The sequence below is a fragment of the Aedes albopictus genome, chromosome 1 (assembly GCF_035046485.1).
Source record: "Aedes albopictus strain Foshan chromosome 1, AalbF5, whole genome shotgun sequence".
NCBI lineage: Eukaryota > Metazoa > Arthropoda > Insecta > Diptera > Culicidae > Aedes > Aedes albopictus.
This window is the reverse complement of record NC_085136.1, coordinates 7,865,349-7,889,337: the sequence shown is the minus strand read 5'-3', so window position 1 is coordinate 7,889,337 and position 23,989 is coordinate 7,865,349.

Here is a 23,989-nt window from a genome sequence, read left to right as displayed (position 1 = left end):
GAGAAGCAGCAGCGAAGGTAGAGTGAGTGGTCTGCTGAAGTGGGTATTGAGCAGCATAAGCGGCATTGAATAGCATTGCGAGAAGAGCGATGTGATGTGGGGTGCCAAAACGTGATAAATTATTTTAAAACACCTCAAACCCGGTGTGATAGAGGAGGCAGTGATGGCAGCTTTGTTTCGATATTGATGGAAACATTTTACTTGATAGATCTCTACGAGTGGTTTTTCTAAATATTGAATGTTTACATTGCGATACTGATTCCACTGATTTTCTGTGCTGGTTCTGTTGGTACAAATACAATACAAATACAATACAAATACAATACAAATACAATACAAATACAATACAAATACAATACAAATACAATACAAATACAATACAAATACAATACAAATACAATACAAATACAATACAAATACAATACAAATACAATACAAATACAATACAAATACAATACAAATACAATACAAATACAATACAAATACAATACAAATACAATACAAATACAATACAAATACAATACAAATACAATACAAATACAATACAAATACAATACAAATACAATACAAATACAATACAAATACAATACAAATACAATACAAATACAATACAAATACAATACAAATACAATACAAATACAATACAAATACAATACAAATACAATACAAATACAATACAAATACAATACAAATACAATACAAATACAATACAAATACAATACAAATACAATACAAATACAATACAAATACAATACAAATACAATACAAATACAATACAAATACAATACAAATACAATACAAATACAATACAAATACAATACAAATACAATACAAATACAATACAATACAAAAATTATAAGCATCCTGAGAGAATTCTGAGGAGAATCCTGAGAGGATTCTGTACAGTACCCTAAAAGGATTTTGTGAAAAACCCTGAAGGGGTTCTGTGGAGATTCCGAAGAAGATTCTGACGAGAATCCTGAAAGGATTTTGGGGAGCATCCTTAGAGGATTCTGAGGAGAATCTTGAGAGGATTCCGAAGAGAATCCTGAGAGGATTTCGAAGAGAATCCTGCGAGGATTCCGAAGAGAATCCTGAAAGGATTCCGAAGAGAACCCTGAAAGGATTCTGAGGAGAATCCTGAAAGGATTCTGAGGAGAATCCTGAAAGGATTCTGAGGAGAATCCTGAAAGGATTCTGAGGAGAATCCTGAAAGGATTCTGAGGAGAATCCTGAAAGGATTCTGAGGAGAATCCTGAAAGGATTCTGAGGAGAATCCTGAAAGGATTCTGAGGAGAATCCTGAAAGGATTCTGAGGAGAATCCTGAAAGGATTCTGAGGAGAATCCTGAAGGATTCTGAGGAGAATCCTGAAAGGATTCTGAGGAGAATCCTGAAAGGATTCTCAGGAGAATCCTGAAAGGATTCTCAGGAGAATCCTGAAAGGATTCTGAGGAGAATCCTGAAAGGATTCTGTGGAGAATCCTGAAAGGATTCTGAGGAGAATCCTGAAAGGATTCTGAGGAGAATCCTGAAAGGATTCTGAGGAGAATCCTGAAAGGATTCTGAGGAGAATCCTGAAAGGATTCTGAGGAGAATCCTGAAAGGATTCTGAGGAGAATCCTGAAAGGATTCTGAGGAGAATCCTGAAAGGATTCTGAGGAGAATCCTGAAAGGATTCTGAGGAGAATCCTGAAAGGATGCTGAGGAGAATCCTGAATGGATTCTGAGGAGAATCCTGAAAGGATTCTGAGGAGAATCCTGAAAGGATTCTGAGGAGAATCCTGAAAGGATTCTGAGGAGAATCCTGAAAGGATTCTGAGGAGAATCCTGAAAGGATTCTTAGGAGAATCCTGAAAGGATTCTGAGGAGAATCCTGAAAGGATTCTGAGGAGAATCCTGAAAGGATTCTGAGGAGAATCCTGAAAGGATTCTGAGGAGAATCCTGAAAGGATTCTGAGTAGAATCCTGAAAGGATTGTTAGGAGAATCCTGAAAGGATTGTTAGGAGAATCCTGAAAGGATTGTTAGGAGAATCCTGAAAGGATTCTTAGGAGAATCCTGAAAGGATTCTTAGGAGAATCCTGAAAGGATTCTTAGGAGAATCCTGAAAGGATTCTTAGGAGAATCCTGAAAGGATTCTTAGGAGAATCCTGAAAGGATTCTGTGAAGAATCCTGGAAGGATTTTGTTGAGAATCCTGAAATGATTCTTAGGAGAATCCTGAAAGGATTCTGAGGAGAATCCTGATAGAATTCTGAGGAGAATCCTGAAAGGATTCTGAGGAGAATCCTGAAAGGATTCTTAGGAGAATCATGAAAGGATTCTGTGGAGAATCCTGAAAGGATTCTGTGGAGAATCCTGAAATGATTCTTAGGAGAATCCTGGAAGGATTCCGAGGAGAATCCTGGAAGGATTCCGAGGAGAATCCTGGAAGGATTCTGAGGAGAATCCTGGAAGGATTCTGAGGAGATACCTGGAAGGATTCTGAGGAGATACCTGAAAGGATTCTCGAGAGAATCCTGAAAGGATTCTGAGGAAAATCCTGAAAGGATTATGAGAATCGTTTGAGGATCTGGAGAGGTTTCCGAGAGGATTCTGTGGAGAATGATGAGATTCCTGAAAGGATTCTGAATAGAATCCTGAAAGGATTTTGTGGAGAATCCTGAAAGGTTTTTTAGGAGAATCCTGAAAGGATTCTGAGGAGAATCCTGAAAGGATTCTGAGGAGAATCCTGAAAGGATTCTGAGGAGAATCCTGAAAGGATTCTGAGGAGAATCCTGAAAGGATTCTGAGGAGAATCCTGAAAGGATTCTGAGGAGAATCCGGAAAGAATTCTGAGGAGAATCCTGAAAGGATTCTGAGGAGAATCCTGAAAGGATTCTGAGGAGAATCCTGAAAGGATTCTGAGGAGAATCCTGAAAGGATTCTGAGGAGAATCCTGAAAGGATTCTGAGGAGAATCCTGAAAGGATTCTGAGGAGAATCCTGAAAGGATTCTGAGGAGAATCCTGAAAGGATTCTGAGGAGAATCCTGAAAGGATTCTGAGGAGAATCGTGAAAGGATTCTGAGGAGAATCCTGAAAGGATTCTTAGGAGAATCCTGAAAGGATTCTTAGGAGAATCCTGAAAGGATTCTTAGGAGAATCCTGAAAGGATTCTTAGGAGAATCCTGAAAGGATTCTTAGGAGAATCCTGAAAGGATTCTTAGGAGAATCCTGAAAGGATTCTTAGGAGAATCCTGAAAGGATTCTTAGGAGAATCCTGAAAGGATTCTGTGAAGAATCCTGGAAGGATTTTGTTGAGAATCCTGAAATGATTCTTAGGAGAATCCTGAAAGGATTCTGAGGAGAATCCTGATAGAATTCTGAGGAGAATCCTGAAAGGATTCTGAGGAGAATCCTGAAAGGGTTCTGTGGAGAATCCTGATAGAATTCTGAGGAGAATCCTGAAAGGATTCTGAGGAGAATCCTGAAAGGATTCTTAGGAGAATCATGAAAGGATTCTGTGGAGAATCCTGAAAGGATTCTGTGGAGAATCCTGAAATGATTCTTAGGAGAATCCTGGAAGGATTCCGAGGAGAATCCTGGAAGGATTCCGAGGAGAATCCTGGAAGGATTCCGAGGAGAATCCTGGAAGGATTCCGAGGAGAATCCTGGAAGGATTCCGAGGAGAATCCTGGAAGGATTCTGAGGAGATACCTGGAAGGATTCTGAATAGAATCCTGAAAGGATTTTGAGGAGTATCCTGAGAAGATCTGGAGAGCTTCCGAGCGGATTCTGAGGATTCTGCTGCTGAAGAGAATCCTAAAAGGATTAAATGGAGAATCCTAAAAGTATTCAATACATATTATTATAAACCACACATAACCGTTTGAGCGGATACATCTTTCTTCAATTCTTCCAGCACTGCCATCCCACAGAACAAAGGAGCCCGACCGCAAAACGGAGTCTCATGATGGAACACAGGGCTGACTGACTGTCGATTCGGGTTGAACCGTAAGGAAATATATTGCTGTTTTGCAATGTGGCTCCACAATCTACTAGCTTTATTGGCAGTTCGCTCACGGCTGTTATAGAGCATGAAATCTTGTGCATTGTGAGTCGGTGGCACACAGCAAGCATAAAATCAAGCATGGCCCACTACGTTTCCAGCGTTTTCCTTCGCCTTGTTCGCCTCACCGTCTACTGCGATGCGATGATGATTCCTGGCGGTGTGGCGGTGCGGTGGTGATGGTGAAATGCTGCCTGCACTCAAATTCCGATCGCTTTGCTGTTGTACGTGTACGGCTTTTGTTGTTTTTGCTGTTGTTGTTGTGATGTTGTTGATGTTGGCCGGGGCAGATGAGAGGAGTTATGATAGCGTTTAAAAGCAATCTCTTTCCTGCTACTGCTCGGTTGTTTCCTCTTTCGGGGCTTTGTCGTCGTTCCGTTCCGTTGCCCATCCCTTCCTCCTGTCCACCGTATGTTTCGAGAGGAACATAATATAACAACTTCCGAGCTGATGGCTGCTGCTACTGCTACTGCTGCTGCTAGCAATCCCCGTTTTGCTCTTGCGCTCGGAAAGACTCCCTTGAGGAATTAATGGGAATAAAACGACATAATTAAATCATACAACCGAAGCGAAAAGCGCCGCACAATGTACAGAGGGATGTAAAAATGCAAAACTGATGGATGGATGGGAGGAGGGTTGTTGGGCGACGGTTTATTGCGACAGCCAGGGGACAAAAGGAATTTTTGATGTTACATTTTCCGGGACGTTGGAAAATTGTTGCAGGAAATCCGAGCAGTCGAGCTCACTCTGCGTGGTTCGGTGCAAAAAAGAACGACAACGTGCAAGAAAATTTCCATGATTGAGTTAATAATACATTCAGCGGGCGATATTGCTTAGGCAAATGCTTTTGTTTGAAGCCAAGCAACGTCATCGTTTTACTAGTTGGATTTTGCAGGAAAAATCGATAAGGAAAGGTGACGACTTTTGAATGTCATAAAAGCATCACAGTAGCCTTGTATGCTTTTGATCTTTGTGCTTTGAAGCGATGGGTGCTATGATTGAATTCCTTGTTGTAAATTTCCGCACTACAGATTCGGCCGATTGCCGCAAAATTGCCTCCAGCCTGTTTTGGATGACCGTGCTTGCTGCCCGGTTGCTGCGATGCGAAAGAGGGCGATCGTCGGCGGCGCGGTCTCTGCTGACCGACCGGCTCGAGTCTTCGTATCGCTGACGACTGACGACGTGCGCGTCGCGACGTCGCGAAGTCGCGATGTCTGATGGAGCGCGAATATTGTTGTCGCGGTTGGGTCGTGGGGTTCGATGATGCGCGAATGCTGACGATTCGCATCTCTGCGCATAGGGTGTTAAACTGGTATGCCACACTTGTCACAACGCAAGACCTACTGTGGTCATTCATCAATCTTTGAAGTGTGTCAGACATTGGTGCAACTACTCCAGTAGACCGTGCTGCATCCGTTACCAACGTCGCCGTCAGTTTCAAATATTTACAGTGTTTGTACACATCTCGCAACGACGACGTATCGGTAATTGACAGATACTCGAGTGCGTCTCTTAACATCCAGGAAGCATACCGGGGAAAGATTCCCTCCGAAGAACGGAACAAACAAATTATTACCACATAAATCAATAACCCGTCGTGGTTCGATCTCTTTGGCTGGACTCGCACAGAGAGTCGATTTCAAGTGGACGTTCCCTAACCTGCTGCGTTGTGTTGCCTACTTACATATGCATGCTGTCATCTGGACCCAACGGAGCCCGTCCTAAGGAGCAGATCACGCGTGACATGTTTATTTATTGACCAGTAAGTGGCTACGTCGATGTCCCTTCCCTTCTCAGGCTTGCTACGATGCCCCTGAGATGTGCCAAGCTCGGCCCGGTCACTTGGATCGCAATGTGATAGAAATATTCCTATTCCAAATGCCCCACAGCCTACTCCGGTGAGGGGTTCGGCGATGGGTTGTTGTTTCTGTCAGAATCCCTATTTGGGAGTTGATGTAAATATTTTCAAAACACTTGATCGATTCGAGCTGGATTCCGATCCAAGCTCTTTCGCGTGGTGGTGGTCCGCAGCACGATGATCATTGAATCTTCCAAATAGAGGTATGGGTGTGCAGCGACGGTACTTGTGGATCGCCGCATCGTTCGATACCGATCGATGATCGATTCGATGGGTGGTCGGTCGGATTGTTGTCGATTGTTGAACAAAAATCAACAAAACTCCGAGCAACTCGTCGATAGACGCTCACTGTTAGCCTTCGTTGTATGAATGGAACGAAGAAATATGCTAAGTGTAAGGAGCGGAGGTAGGGCTTTGTACGTTGTAGGCAATGAATATAAAACCCAATAACCCGTTGGCAATGTAGTAATATCTGCTGGTCTGGAGAGGGCTTACCTTCTTATTCTTATTGAGGAAAGGCCTTGTAAGAAGTGGAAACGTATTCGTTCGAACGGTGCCGATTGGAGTCCATTCATTCACAATTTTATTCATTCATCGACCAATGATATGGGCTACACTGCAAATTTATTTTGTAGAAGTTATTTTCCACGGAAGTCCATGTATGGTATAATAGGGATGATTGTTTTTGGATACAAAACAAACACCCAAAAACTGGAATTTCTGGAGTATGTAGAACGTTTTTGGAAACGTTCTAATTCAAATAAAATATTATCTATGAAATTACCAAAATTTTATAATGATGCCCTTTATTATCGATTCTACTTATAAACCTTCTCTCGTTTGTCGAATGAAGAGTACCTTGGTGAATTCTTGGAGGAACTTGTTGAAGCGTTTCTTGTACAACTCTTGTATGAGCTCATGGTGTAACCTTTGAAGGAGTTTTTGATGTAATCATTGTCGTTTTTTTTTATGACAGCTATTCTAGACACAAATGGACTGCAGTGGACTGTTTTTCTGTCGCCATGAGACAGAATTTCTTACAAAAGTAAGTGTGCGGCAGAGAAAAGAAGGGCATCTCAGAACAAACCGAACACACGAAAAGTGTTAAGGCCGCACGGGACGACGTGTAATTTTTCCTATCTTCCCTCTCTTTCTAACAATTTGCCTCGCGATTTTAAAGAAGCAAATATCAATTTCCAAAATTTTAGTCGATTGTGCACCACAAGTGAGCAAATGAACGATCAAATTTGTAGTCAATAATATGAAGTAGAAGTTGAGATTTGCATCTTACTAGCAACAGAGCAATGGCGGACGATTCAACCACCGTCCCGTCCGGCCTTAAATTTTAGGCGTGAAAAATCGACTCGATTTATTTTGTTTCTGCCCATTTCGTTTCCATCGTGTATAAACGTCAAGTCAACTGCATGGCTCAAAGTGTATTGATTATTTCAGGTATAATCAAAATTAATGAACAGATGACGTCATATCAATGATTAATTATCTTATTCTTCGAAATTTTGCTTCATTGAGAGCATATCAGTTGTTGTTTCGACCACTATTGCAATAATATGGTACACGTACCAAAGATGTTTTTTGCAATTGCAGGCTGTTATAAAGCATAATAATGGTGTTTTAGCAATTTTTTCTTAATTATCTTAACGATTTTATACATATTCCCATCACTATTGTATCGCGTACACTATTTACGGTTTCAAGAGATAAGTGACTTTGACTGTGTCCCCGAAATACATTCTAATTAAACACATTTTTTTTGCGAATCAGTTTTTGAGTTGGTGTACCTGCATCCGAAATACTTTGCTTTTTCGTGTCAACACGGTTGAAATTTTCCGTGTAAAAAGTGTGGCTTCAACCGCTAGGTGTCGCGACCAACAGCATGAAATATTCATTAATTTCTGACACGGGAGATGACCTTCACTTCTCCGGGTGCTGTCATCCGGACGCGCTGTGGACTGTTTTACTGTCGCCATGAGCAAAAGTAAACAAATCATGCACAAACTATGCAATAATTCAACTGGTAATAAAACATACTCAATAATAGCGCGGTGCTTGTGGTGGCTGCCAACCACACAACTGCCGGAAGCAATCTCCAGATAATTATCTAATCTCACCACTGCCTAGGCCGTTTGCTCTAGGCATCCTATCCAATCTTCCGGAACACTTTTCATTTTCAGTAACTTTTTTCACACACACACGCCAGGAAAAGTAAACCGCACTAAAACAAACGAGCACTCTCATCCGGGCCTGCACCGGCTTGCCATCACCCAGAAGATTCACTATGCTCCTGGTAGGATCGCCAAATGTGGAGATTGGAATTATTGTGGACAAACGGGTGCCCCCAGGAAGTAACTTGTGTTTACACTTTGACGTTCACGAAGTAGTGACGCGACGACAGTTTGCGTGCCTACTAGATTACTTGATGTGCATTTGGCAGACCATGTGCTTCTACTAGTGGTGTCACATTTTATCGCGAGTTTGCGTTTGAGTCTTTCATTCCGGTCGGCCAAATTGAAACTTCTTTATGGCTCGACGTCCCCCACTGGGACTTGGCCTGCCTCGCTTCAACTTAGTGTTCTTTGAGCACTTCCACAGTTTTTAATTGAAGGGTTTTCTTTGCCTGTCATTGCATGAATTCGTATATTGTGAGGCAAGTACAATGATACTCTATTCCCAGGGGGCCGAGAAAATTTTCCCAACTGGAACGAGAATCGAACCCGCCGTTTCCGGATTGGCGATCCATAGCCTTAACCACATGGCTATCTGGAGACCCCTGGTGCTACGCTACGTTTTGTAGTAAAGTGCTCACAAACTGACTAGGGATTGATCTTGGTTTTCATGGTGGAGCATTACAAGAAAGGTAACACGGGGGTGAATCTTCGTCACGAAAAGCTAGCGTTTGATAGCTCAACACTAGCGAACCTGGTGGTGGAAGTCAAGCTTTTTCCTACAGCGAGCATAGGGAGACGACGTAGCACGCTTTGATGATTTTTTATTTTCCCATGGAAATTCATTCCAATCTAGTTCTCTGAATGACAATTTCACGACTTCCACCTCGAAATTTCAAATTTGTTCGAAGATACACATCTGTTCTGTGAAGGTAAGGTAGGTGCCCCTGAACTTTCTGTTGAGATCGACGACGGTTCCGTTAGAGGCAAACTGTAGAAATATGGAAATATTATTGAGAAAAAAAAGTGTTTCATTAATTCCGGCTTCTCCAGCAACGATTATCCTGGGCTAAGCTTAATAATAGTATTTTGGGCATTTATGACCATTTGTTGAACCTCGGATGGTACAGTCAGCAAACGAAGAAACCGGGGCGTAAGTGCGATCGTCCGACGAGATGGAACTTGATTAGATCTACCCGATTATTTCATTGTGCACTAAATTATTATATAACAATACATCTGTTAAATATTCGCTGTGTTTACCATCCTGCCATGTATTGAAAGCTGTTTAAGTTCTGGACTCTTTTTAAGTTGATGATAGGATTTAATAAAAATGCTTGCAAGGACTTGGCCAGGTATGTGGAGATAAGTGGGTCGATGTTATTGCAGATAGTAGCAACATCTGCAATGGTGATGGATATACTCATCTTCGCAACTCCATCCACGATTTGTGCAAGTATTCATTCATGCTATGCTATCCTGTGCTATGCTAGAAAACTGGTATCCTCTAGAGTTATCAATTTTCCGATTGGTTGATCATGCATCATCTATGTGCAATTGGCTGTTACTGACATAGCGGTAAATACATGCCACGATCTGTAGCAGTACACTCTCCTTCTAAGATCTACTAACGTCTATCTCGCTCATGGGAAGCATGATATGAGCAAGCCTGTAGGACAACCGTAGCCTTCCGTAGTGTTCGTCTGTAGCTGTAGCCAAAGGTCTTAGGAGATTCAGAAACGATGGATCCCGGAACCCACCTCCCATTTGGATCAGGCTTTGAGTCGCGTTCCCACTTTGACAAGCAGTCGGCAAGATTGCGTTTACATGGTACCCACCGCCATCGTTCGGCTAGGGTCAGAGACAAAATTGATCCAATGCAAAGGGTGACGACTTGTTTGTAGCGCCTGAGGTCGGAATAAATCCAAGCGAGAACCGTCGAAGAATTCCTCCAGAGGTACGCCACTCAACATTCTAGCCCCGAGCACGGCCGCTTCCACCCAACCGTGGAATCGAGAGATGTTTTAGGGGTCCGACATTATTTTTCGTCCCAACCAACGAGCACTGCACACGTTCAAGGTCGTCTCAGAATACGGAACAGAATAAATAACACCACATAGCCATAGCCGGCCTTGCTGACATCGGCGAACACATGGCCCTGCAACGTTCGATAACAGAGAATATACCTTTCTTCAAAATAGCAACGTGAAATACTGCGCTCACAGACAGTAACTCTATCCTCCGTGTCCACTTCTTGAACTCTCCATCTCTCATTCCTTTATCCCACTGTACCCCACTTCTCCAGAGATCCTTAACCTTCCAGGACGCGCGCCATCAAGCAACCAAAACTGCACCGCGCTCGCGCTATATACGAAAAGCAAGGTTTTTTGGTAGTGTTGTACTTTTTACAACAGCGCGCGCGCTGAAGGGTTAATGACGGTACGTCCATGTATGTGATACGGTGGTGTGGGAGCATTGCGATGTTTATAAGAAATTTGAAAAATATGTGCAATCGCAGTAGCCCGTTTTTTGTTTGAATTTTGTTTGACATTCACGACTCAATATTTTGTCACTCTGCATAACGTATTCTTTCAATAAAGACACTTTTACGAAGGTTCCAGTGTATTTTATTCTGCTTCCAAGAACGGTTCCGATCAAGGTTCGGACAGGTTATGGGCCCAGCGGCGTAACAGTTTACTGCAACGCTTCCCAAACTCGGTTTACGCGGCGCCAGTGAACCGGCGAACCAAAGCATGGGTGGACAAAGACGAGCGGGCAGCGGCTACAATTGGATACCTTGTGGAGAATAGTCTACTGCAGCTGATCAAATATTCTACAACGGCTCAGGAAACGCTGAACGTTTTGCGCGAGTATCATGTTAGGCAGTCTTCCGCCAGCAGAGTCGGTCTAGTGAAACGTTTGTGCAGGCCAGAAATGGAAGAAAGCGGAAACGTGGAGGAGCATATGACTTCGATGGATACGTTGTTTGATAAACTTGTGGAAGTTGGATTTGACATTGCGACATTGGATGGAGATGAAGTGCAATTTTGTCATGGCCAGTCTACCAGAGTCGTAAGATAGTTTCGTGACAATGATTGAAGGCTTGACGAACGAAAAGCTTAAGGAACGGACGGTGAAAACAAAGCTGGTAAACGAATATTACAAACATCAGCACAAATATGTGATTCAGAAGGAGAAGGCAATGAAGGCAGCCGTATCAAGGTCAATGTATACACCCGGTACGCAGCTTGACAAAAGTGATGACCAGCGCGTTTGCTTTGAATGTGGTACACCGGGATTTGGATTCGTTGGAGCAACTGATCCAAATTCTTTAGACACAGGCAACCGTCGAGAAAAACCACCTTACGAGCCTCCAATGAATGAATCGGCATTGTACTGAGCTATGCAAAGGCAATCCCGAATTCAGCCTTCTGATTGGCGTGTCAAAGGACCGCCAGTGGCTCCATGATTAGGGTTTTCGTAAGGTGCCCGAATCTAACCGTTAAAGATCGCCATTGTTCCTTTTGCATCGGGCCCTTACTGCTAAGGAGGACATAGCTCTTGGGCAAAGGCCCCAAATACCAATGCCTTGCCGTCGTTGGCCAACTACGTTTGAAGGAAGCGCCTGTAGTCCAGAACCATCTCCACAAACCACCATGCCAGTCCATATCCAAGTGTGATGGCAAGTTCGAGACTTCGTAGGTCAACGGTAGCTACCCCGCCTTGTTGCAAGAAATCCGTGGAATTCCAGATCCGCTCCGATCGGAGCACATTTCAAAAATTTTTGCAAGCAAGTTTGGTCAAGTCAGTAGCGACAGAAGCTTTTTCGCGGACGGGTCAAAAACAAATGATGCCACTGGATTTGGTGTAGGTATTTAATGAGCTTCATAGCGCCACCCATAAACTTCAAAGTCCTTGCTCAGTATATGTTGCAGAATTGGCGGCTATACACTACGCATTAGAGCGAATTGCCTCTCTTCCCTCTGATCAATATTTCATTTTTACGGATAGTCTCAGCTTAATTGAGGCTATTCGCTCAATGAGGCCGGTGAAGCGATTCTATAACATTTACCCGAAAGACATTTACCCGAAAACCATTTACCCGAATGTAACATATACCCGAATGCCAAATACCCGAATGCGACATTTACCCGAACGCGACATTTACCCGAATGCGACACTTACCCGAATGCGACACTTACCCGAATGCGACATTTACCCGAATAGTTTATTACTATGCACAAATTATGATTTTGTAAATTAAATTCACTTATTTTGTTCTACAGTCGGGACCCGCTGGTTGGGGGTTTAATAGTTGGGTGACTTTTTAGTTGGGCCCCCGTTAGTTGAGCTGTCAGCCAACTAAAAAGTACCTGGATGTCATAATTAAATGTCAAACTGAAAATGACAACCAATCTGTAATTCCGAGGGGCGAGCTAATGAGTTTTTGGTTTCTTACACTTTACTGATAATCAAAAAGAATTTCTATTACATATTTCTTAAAAACAAAAACGATATGTACAATAACTTCCAAACAAATGCAAAACATCGCCAATCTTTATTTTGTCGACCATTGAAAGCGTTTTGTGCTTGCAGTTTGGTCCGGGTGGTTTGATAATCATCTGTATTTTCACTTCACCGACTAAAATGGGTGAAAATAATTATTTCTCGCATTGGCCATATATGTATCTTGGAAAACGTATCAGTTTTGCTCTAAATGTGAAACAAATTGAAAATTTTACCTTTTACTTCCAACCTAAACATGATTAAAAAAAAAACAATGCGCACGCCCCTTGTGCTGCTGTCACTTCACCCAACCAACGAATCGAATTCGTTGGTTGGGTGGAGGTTGTCGCTCAACGAGCGGGTTCCAACTGTATTTAAAAAGTGCATGTATTATTTTGTATTGTGGATCAGAAAAGCATTTTGATATTCCTCAAGAACCCATTTTATCAAATTTTTCCTGAAATGATCCGCGATAGGAATTCACAGGGCATATGCTTGAATAAAACTCATAACTGCAGCTTACATTTGTTATGTTAACGCTGTTAGCGTTCACTCTAGATATTTACCCTTCTCTGATTCATATGCTGTTCTTTTGATAAGCAAAGAACAGTTTATGATTTAAAGAAGGGGAAATCTCTGTTTGTAGACCAAGGTGTCATTAGTTCGAAACGATTAGAAACAGCCCTCGGAAAATCAACATATCATTAGAAAATAATATTTGACAGAAAAGTTTGCAGAATGTTCACCAAACAGAACATCCCATTATTAAAAGAAGGAAAAAATCTTAGATGTAGACTTGGAATCCATCACTCAATCATGTAAGAGTGTAATTTAAAAGAACATCATATAATCGAAACAAGGACAAAACTTATATGCATCCCAACTAACAATAATGGTAGCTGAATAACAGCTTATTCAATGATGATTAACCTGGGCTTGTTAGGGGAATATCTGTAAATAAAAAGAAAATCGGGTTAAGTACGGTTCCTTTGAATTCCACTAAGAATTTGCATCCTTTGGCAGATACGTATTTCGACCTCAACTGTAAGGTCGTCTTCAGTGTCTTGTACTTGACTCGACTCGAGTCAAGTACAAGCACAAGACACTGAAGACGACCTTACAGTTGAGGTCGAAATACGTATCTGCCAAAGGATGCAAATTCTTAGTGGAATTCAAAGGAACCGTACTTAACCCGATTTTCTTTTTATTTAGCTTATTCAATCAAAATTTCAAAAATTAAGCTTATGTTTGACTTATTCTTCTATTGTACAGCAACAATGTTTGTTGTGCAGTTAGTAGTTCGAACGCCTACAAAATATGCAGCAGTGCAACTCGAAAGAACAGCCTTTGAAGAGAAGAAGGGAAAATCTCCGAAGGATAGGTAATAGTTTGGCCACCAAACAACACAGTTATACTATGTCTGTTAAAGAAACTCTACCCCCTTACCCCGAATGCCATCATAACCTCGAATAGGACATTATTTCAAAAGCCATTTCCCCGAATGGTTCATCACCCCGGTAGATATGTATAATAGTTCCCTAAAGGATATAGATAGAAATATGGATTCACGGGTCTCCTATGGAGTTAGTAGTTCGTCCGCAACAAACTAAATAACATTTCAACTCCAACTCGCAAAAGTAGCCTCTTATGGAAATAATGAATACGTTATATGGAGAAGTTACCAGTTTAGCCAGTACCAGCCGACCAACAGTTTAATAAGGGTGGACAATGTAAATTCGAAAGAACAGCCTATTTTAAAAAGAAGGCAAATCTTAGAAGTGGATAATACCTGCGGTATGGCTGCCACTTTGTGATCGTGTATATAAGTAGCTAATTTTGCATTTTTTGGGCGACCTCCTGATTGATTCGGATTGACGTTCGGGCTAATTGGATGGAGCCGTAAAAGAATAGAATATCAACAAAAATCCTTTGATTAAAATAGCATTGTGACAGCCAGTTAGTCCTGTACCAGAGTGCTTGATGATCACTCAGTCTGATGATTATCTAACCAAAGCCTGCTATATGATACCGGGCCATAACATATTTATTATTGACAAATCATATAAGGATCAAGTACACATTTTTTTATTTTTCGGGTAGGTGTCGCATTCGGGTAAATGTCGTATTCGGGTAAATGTCGCATTCGGGTATTTGTCGCATTCGGGTATTTGTCGCATTCGGGTATTTGTCGCATTCGGGTAAATGACGTTCGGGTAAATGGCATTCGGGTAAATGTCTTTCGGGTAGATGGTTTTCGGGTAAATGTTATAGAACCGGTGAAGCACTCCCCGTATTTCCAGAGCGAAATTCGATCAATTCTGAGTGCTTTATCGCATCAAGCATATAACATCACTTTGGTTCGGGTCCCTTCACATTGCTCGATCCCGGGCAATGAGAAAGCGGACTCACTCGCCAAGGTGGGCGCTATGGAAGGCGATATTTATGACCGTCATATCGCCTTCAATGATTTTTTTTTTCAATTGCACGTCAGCATGCCTTAGTCAGTTGGCAACAAAAATGGGATGCAGGGGAATTGGGCAGGTGGTTACATTCAATTCTCCCACAGGTATCGAAGACGGCGTCGTTCAAGGGGTTGGATATGGGTCGAGATTTTATCAAGATAATGTGTTGACTTATGTCCAATCACTACTCTCTGGGCTCGCATTTCTATCGAATAGGGCTCACAGATAGCAATCGTTGTAGCTGTGGTACAGGCTATCAAGATATCAACCATGTTGTGTGGGAATGCCCCGAATACGGTATTGCCAGATCCGATTTATGTGCATCCCTCAGGGCCCGAGGGAAACCAGAAAAGGAAGACATTAGAGATGTGTTGGGTAAACTTGATCTTGAGTACATGAAGCTTGTGTACGACTTCTTGAAGCAAGCTGAAGTCTTCGTTTGATAATTTCGTCTAGTTGTTCCACTTGTCCACCACGTGTCTTTATTTGATATCCCAGTCTTGTTGCTCCACTTGTCCACCTCGTGCCCCTTCGAAAATCGTCTGTTTGTATCGTTACAGGTTGTTTGTCCACTCTACGTTTGTCCAGCAGCAATACGCCACATCATGCTGTTAAGCGTCAACGAAAAGCCCTCATCACCCTATCCTTTCCTCAAATATTATTGTTACCCCTAACCTCGACTAAACCGCGAGTTTTACGGTTCCCCAAAACTAACATAGTTTTAGTCAAACACATAACATTGTAAGAAATAAAAAATTACTGAATTCGGCTCCGTTATGACTGTTGGCGCATGAGCCTCAAATAAATGATTAGGTAAAAAAAAGCTACTCCGCCATCTTGTCTATGAACTAGAACGAGTCTGGTCAGTCACCGCTGGAACAGTAACCCCGCTGCGAGCTCTCGCAGGTTTGCAGCCAAAGGAGGTACGTGTAGTGAACCTGTGGCCAATACAACAGAACACCAAAATACACCGTAGATTTGAACCGCTTTAGTGTTGAGTACCCCTCCAGTTGTCCGATAGCGTGCCGACCTTGTGAGGCGCTGTCCATATACTACGTGGACTTATTTTTGATCATCTCAGAACCCCCCTCCCCCTCCGTAGACTTTTGCTCATACAAAATTTTAGAAATTTGTAAGGACCGTAGACTTTGGCCTGAAACCATGTGGATGGCCGCCGTAAGAGGCGAGCTGCATTCCATGGAGGAGAACAAGGTCTGGCGAATTTCAAATTTTCCATAGGGAGTGATACCCCTAAAATCGAAATGGGTGTTTCGACTGATGCGTCCGGTAAACACAATGCAAGACTGGTGATGGAAGGATATCTACAGAAGGCTGCAGTTGACTACGAGGAGACATTCGCTCCGGTTGCAAGATTTGCTACCATCAGGACGGCCGGTGTGCAGCAAGGTTTCCAGTTCGATCAAGACGGCGTTTTCGCACGGAGACCTGATAGAAGAACTGTACATGGCTATTCCAGATTGTGTGACAGCATCCCCTAAAAAAGTGTGTCGCTTGCTGAATACGCTTTACGAACCATACCGTGAACTTCTGCGAACCACAATGTACGTGATGCTGTGTACCAGGTCTGACCTTTGTTTCCCTGTCGGTTTTATGGGACGTTACCAACAGAATCCAATACGCACACACTGGCAGTGTCTGAATGCATGAAAGCCACGAAAGTGAAGCATTCGAAGTTTGTTCGTGCCGGAGCGGAGTATGTGTGCTTGAGTTCTTCTGTTTCGGAAGCAGTCGGGTTGTCAGGACTAATGAAAGATTTCCAGCTGAAGCGATCATGGGTTACAGTCGTAATCTTCGAGGACAACCAAAGCGCAATAGGGATGGCGAAAAATTGTGAAAGAGATCGAGGCACATAGACATCAAGCATCATTTCATCAGGGACCACATTGCCAATTGACGAGTGGCGGTGAAGTACGTGAACACAGAGAATTGACTGGCGAATTTTTTCGCCAAACCGGTGGAAGGGGTGCATCTGGAAAAGTTGTGCCGAGGGCTAGGATTGGCCGATTGAGAGGGGATATTGGCGTAGTAGGCAATGGGGCGTTGCCTCCCCCTGGATCGCGTTGTTAGGAGCCCCTATGTTAGTGAAAATTAACAAGTCTGGTCAAGAGCCCGACTCTTCCCTCAACTAGACCCAGTGTAATGTACCTAAACGTTTCAAGTATAGATCCCTATGTTCGCTGTTGAACCCTGGAGTCCCCTGATCACACTTTCAAGAATCCTAAATCGTTCACCTGCCTTTCCTTCTCCAGACGGATCCGTTCTTCCCTCAGCACTTTTGCCCCTCCAACAATCGCTTGTTTTGCATTCGCTTTAATGCTAATTGCACTCGAAGTTTGGCAGTAGAAGTGCTGGATTTGAAAGATCTCATCTCCCCTTGGCTCGACTTTTCAAAGGCAGGAATATCTGGATGATTTTTTTTTTGAGTAGCGTTACTACTCGCTGTAAGATCAGAAACGACCATGGTAAGGACCATTGTCTTCAATTTTTCGGAGTTCTTCGATTTCTCCGCAGTTTTCTTCTGGTTGGCGTTGCTTGACTTCGGCATCTCACTCAATAGTCCTGTTCAGGTTGAACTAGCTCGAAGTTGCTCCATCCTGTTCTAACCCGTTTGTTGATAAATGGGTAAGAACAAGATGCAGCAAATTCGAGCAAGTTCAACCTGCGTCGTTGAACAGGACTAATGTAACACCGAGGACAGTCAAGTAAGACGTTGGTTTCTTACCGCCTTTCTTCTTAACTCTGGTGGCATCTCGGGAAGGCACTTGCTACATCTCCATGAACGCTGTTGGACTTCCGGTTACACTTTGGCGCAAGTGTAGTGGTACCAAACACTGCACCCATCGTAGGCCACCATGCCAATGTAGGAGCAGCATGCTTGTTAATCTAGTAGATAGTTAATTTTCATATCCGCCAAGTAGGCTTTGAAATAGGGATTAAACAGTAACACTTTTGTAAATAAATATTTTGCCTCTCCAAAGTAGCACGGCTGTCCAAGATGACACGCACTGTTATCGGTGTTTATTGAATCCATTCCTTACTGATTGACTCTCTTGTGCATAAAAGTGAAACTGGTAGGTACATGGAATTGCTTCGCGAACCTGTTCAATAGAGTGGGTCATCGTTTATATGGAAAAGTGAAAAATTCAATGGTATCCCATCAGATCAAAGCTTTTTTGATCCCATTTCAGGACCCAAATAAGTGTGCAAAATTTGGGCACGATCGGTTATGTCTACGTTTTGCGCATCGCGTTTGAAGTTTGTATGGGGTTTTACATGGGAAAACACACTTTTTTTTGCATTTCTCTCATAACAAGCTCGAATTTTTCTAAAACCGTGTAACCGTTAAAGTAAAAACATAGCCTAGGGTGTCCTGAAAAACTTTGTCGAAGACCGCGAAGTGATCTGATGCTTATGAAAAAAGTTACAGCGTTGGTATTGCTTGGCGAAACAGCATGATTTTGTTGCTATTGTTATTCCTTTACATGTTAAAACATAAACACATGCATGCGGTTCGTTGGTTATAACTATTTTCACAAGCATCGGATCGCTTTGCGGTCTTCAACAAAGTTCTTTAGAACATCCTAGGCTATCATTTTACAGTATCGGTTAGAAAGTTTCAGACAAATTTTTTCAACTTATGCCTAAAATGCAAAAAAGTATGTTTTCCCATACAAAATCCCATACAAATTTCAATTGCAATGCGCAAAGTCCGCAACCGATCGTGCTCAAATTTTTCACAGATACTCAGGGCCCGAAACGGTACCAAAAAAGCTTTGATCTGAGAAAACGCTTCCGATGACCCACACTACTGTTCAATATTGTCAAAGAATATTATTTGATACTAGCTGTCCCGGTAAACGTCGTTCTGCCTGCCTACTGTGATTTTTGACATGCAGCTTTATAGAAAAATGCCCCACAGAATGGAATTTCAAACTTTCTCGTTTTCGGTGCTTTTTCGGTCGATTATCCCAATTATTTTTTCGTACGAACACGTCGGAGCCCTGCACGAATGAACCACCGAAAGAATTGTATAGATCGGTTGGCCCGTTTCCGAGCCTATTCGTGACACACAAACACCATTCCATTTTCATTTATATAGATTTGTAAAAAAAAACACTCATATTTTCCAAAGTGACATCCTTGTTCAACGACGTATGTCGAGATGCTTTTCCCAATGATGGTTGCAATCGGCTCTTCATGTCTCGATGTTCTGCATCTCACTATCTTTCCCTATCTCGATGATTTGATCGGTCTCTTCAATCTGCATATATTTCTCTCTGCATGTCGATATCTCCCTATCTCAATGCGATCTTTTTCGTTTTGTTTTAGTTTTTCTCTCTTCTTCTTCTTCTGTATGGCTCTACGTTCTCACTTGAACTTGGCCTGCTTCTCTCCAACTTAGTGTTCTTTGAGCACTTCCACAGTTATTAAATGGAGGGCTTTCTTTGCCTGCCATTCTATGAATTTTGTACCTTGTGAGGCAAGCACAATGATACACTATGCCCAGGGAGTCGAGAAAATTTTCCCGACCGGAACGGGAATCGAACCCGCCGTCTCCGGATTGGCGATCCATAGCCTTAACCACTAGGCTAACTGGAGACCGTCTCAATTGCATCTCCTTTATTTTTCGAAGTTCTCCATTTCAACACCGATAAACAACCATGTGTCTCCATGAGTTTGGTCTAATCTAGTCTAGTCTACACATGCACAACCATTCATTGAAAGAATCCTGGAAAATGATAGAATCGACAACTTTTTGTCATTATTAATGATTGCAGTACATCATAGATGCATTACAAGTATTAAAACGGCCAGGCCTACTATGCAGCGTGATTGATTCAACAATTAAGCCTTTGAGTGGGGACATCTCGTACCAAACTCTCTGCTTAATTGAAAACTAAAAACAAACATGGAAATCTGTAAGATTCCATTGAATAGATCTTTATCCAAATTGCAATTTCGCCTTATTATTCAAAAATCCACGCGAATGAATTAAATTGAAACATTGACAAATTTGAATGCACATTCGAGCAAATGGCATGCTACAATCAGACTCCAGTTAAGCGTCTTCATGAGTTTGTAACTCCAACAAAGGTGGCGTCTTGTAATGCAGTTTTGTCTCTTACAACGGTCCAACACCAAGCTTACGCCCAGCACATTTTTAATTAAAAAAAAAGTTTTGTACGTACACGATTGAGTTCTTTTTATGGACATGATTAAAATCTAATTGAAATGGTTGGAAATCAATCTAGAAAAATCTAGAAATTGGATTGAGCGTTTTATTGCATTGTAAGTCGCCTCCTTTGTTTCAGTATGAACTCATGGAGAAGCATGGTCATTTATTAGTGAAAAATGAGAAGTTCTGAACGACGGAGAGACGCACTGTGTGCGAAAGGCACGGTTTTTTGTTCAGTGTTTAGTATAAATTTTACTAGTCGTGTATAGTCGTATTGTACAGCTCAGCCCGTCCCTAGCCTTAACCGCACATTCGGTGGACCTCTCGAAATTAGTGGGTATTGAAAAAATTGAGCTCGCCAGGGCGTGTGGGAGTGCATTTAATTGAAAGGAAGCGAAACAACAATCAAACAACAACGCTCGGGACCGCGCTCGTTCATTTCGGTTCACGCAAAGTGGGTCCGACGGTGCGGCGGTAAAAATAAACATTATGCTAATAAACCTTTTTCAACGGATCCATCAGCCGCAGCAGCAACAGCAGTTCCAGTGGGCCGGACAGAGTGGTGGGCTTTGCGCGCGAGTCTCGACTCGGTACTTTTTAATATGAATGAGCCGAAGATGAATCATTGAAATAGTTTAGCTCGAAATAAAACAACTGTATAGAAAACAAAAATCGTTCGTATTGATTCCAATTTCTTTTTTCTTATGCAAATTATGTTTGAAACTTGCTCAACGAAGGAGGCTCTGAGTTTGTGTGCGAGGGCGCGCGAGCGTGAACCATCATCTCCATCGTCTATTGGAGAGTGATTCGGTTTTGGCCACAATCAGGAAAAATATTTACATTAATCTGTAAAACAATAAATAAGCCCCGTAGAGTGTGTGTTATGAATGGATATATTTACAAACATTTTTGAAGAGGAAGCTCGGTTTCAGGTGGTTAAGGTAGATCTAGTTGGTGGACGCGATGGAGTAGGAAGAATGAGAGAGAACACTTAATCCTCCGTCGATTTGAAGAGGAAACGGCTAACTCTAATCCGGGAAAGACGATGTGCCAGCCAAGTGAAGTCAAACTAGAAATATAATTATTTTGATCTTTTATTCATATCTATGGAGGCAAAAGCGATGATCGAATTGAATGTATAAAGAAACCAAACATCGCCTCGCCGCCGTTGAGCCAGTAGCTTGATAGGGGGAGCAGGAAGGCTGCTTTGATTTAATTTACTGGCACCCCATCGCATCGTAGCAGGCGAAATCGAACCGGAGGCAAACGAAGCGTATAAAGCATTACTGTGAGCAGTGTGTTTGTGGTAGTAGGCCTGGAGCTATCCCCAAATCAGTCGAGAAGGACTCCAACAGCACAGACAAGCAGACGTTCACCTACATCATTCTGTGAAAATAAAATGCGTTACAAGCGAACTATTCCTATTACGTCCGTTTATCTCTGACCAAGGTGTGCCGGGTGAAGTGCGTCATCCGTGTTGTTTCGTTTGCGTGTGTTTGTTGTCGGTGCTGTGAGAACCAAGTAGGCAGGGCACATGCCATCTACCTACCATCACACCGCGTAGTAGTCATGCTGGTTGCGATGGTGATGATGACGGGCAGAAAACGGCAGGCAGAGTTGATCCGACGCCGGAGATAAGCCCGTACGGGTTCATCGTCGTCGTCGGTCGGATTCGATTGATTGTGGCTAATGTAAATGGGATTGTTTCCCGGGGGAGATCCAATTTGTCAGGTGTTACGCGGGCAGGCTTTGGCGAGATGGCTCACTGTCTGAGAGTCGACCTCGCCTGAGGGGGCACGTGTGGCGTTGTGGGCCGAAGCTGATGAGTGCTTTGCAAATTGAGTTTCAACAGAGTGGCGGGTTTTAAAACAAATGTCAATATTTGATGTTTGTCCCGCCGATACTGTTTTGAAGCTGGAATATATGTTATTGAAATCAATTTTCACAAATTTTTAACTTTATGTTTCTTGCCACATAATGAAGTGATATTTCTCGATATCATTAGTACACAAATAAAATAAATAAACTCCACAAATAGGATAGAAATTCACTTCGTCTTAGGCGCTAATTCCCGTCATATCAGATGGAAAATAACCAATAATTACAGATATTCTAGCTAACTTTTGCAAATGACTTATCAGGTGGAAGAAAAAATATGTATACTATCAATAATCAACCCCTATAGCACTGGAAAGCGAATGATTACGCGAAATTTCACGTTTGCGTATGACGAAGGCAACCGCATCAAAGCAGCAGCTAGCCGAATTCTTCTTTACCACCGTTCAATTTTTACTTTGCCAGATTCACTTGGCACTTAAAAGTTGGGTTTCACTGAAGATGCAAGAAAATGTGTGCGTGAATTTTCTGTACACGCAGATTTTTTTTATCCATCTCAATTTAAATCTTTTTGCTCAATCGTACGCATGATTTGTTTTGGATTGCAAAGAATTTGGCCGACTTTTCGAATAAACATCTACGGTCAAATAACAATAATTGTTGACCATCCTATGGACCATAGTTTCACATAGAAGGTGTGCCAGGAATTTAATTCAGGTTGTGCCTAAAATAGACGTTGACTTAACGGAAACAGAATTCGAGGGACAATTACTCAATATCACTGTTTTTCGTTAATTGTAGTTTTTTTTTACATTAGGGTGATTCACTTAACATCGTAAACCGCTGATTGATTATTATCCTGATTAATTGTCGCGATCACCAAGGCAATATTGGTTTGTTTCACTCGAAATTTCATGGAACATTGCAACATTCATATAATCATGGCTTACGTAGTTATTTAATCTATTTAGTTAAACCCCTTATTAGTTTTTTTAAATCTCGGATACTTTTTCAAAACGACGTATAATACACGCAAATCCTATGTTTTGAATAAGTATCCGAGAAATGTTTCATATCATTTAGAAATTAGTAATTGATATCAAATTGGCCATGAGGAGTTAGGCGTGGGCCAAGAATAAATATATTATATAGGGTATTGGTTCCCTTCTTAAGCATGTGGCTCCCATTTTCATCCTACGAAAAACAAAGGATTGAAACGCTGTTTGTTTTGTTACTTATTTTTGTATTTTTTGTTAGGAGTGAGCACACATGAAAACAAAAAGAACGGAATCAATCGGTGCCGTAATCGCTTGTTTTCGAATAGGATGAATATGGGAGCGTGAGATTAATGATGGAACACATACCCTATTTATTGATCAGTGCTTATATAGACGGGAATTTGATAAAGGATAACGTGCCTCTGGAGCCGGTTCTAAGTCATTTTAGGATGCTCATAATAGTATTATCATAGATTATCGATGTAAAGGCCACATCTCACCTATTTTACGCCACTCACACTCATAATCACTATAGCGTGAGCAGCTTTTTTTTTATTCTCGCTCATTCTCTTCGATAAACGCAAGAAAGAGCGAGATAAAAGAGGGGGCAAAATGTCCCCTCTTTTATCTTTCTCTCTCTCTCGTGTTTGTTTACGAGAGTGAGTGAGATAAAAGAAAAAGCTGCGCACGCTAGAGCTCATAATACAGTAAAACAACCTCCATGAGTCGATATTGAAGGGATCATCGATTCAAGGAAATATCGAGTAGTGGAACAAAAATCTTTTGGGAAGCTTTTTCGGGGGACCATCATAGCAACCCAGAAATTATTTTTCAGTATGAAAAAAAAAATATCTCCTTGAGTCGATATCGAGTCAAGGAACATCGACACATGGAGGTTCG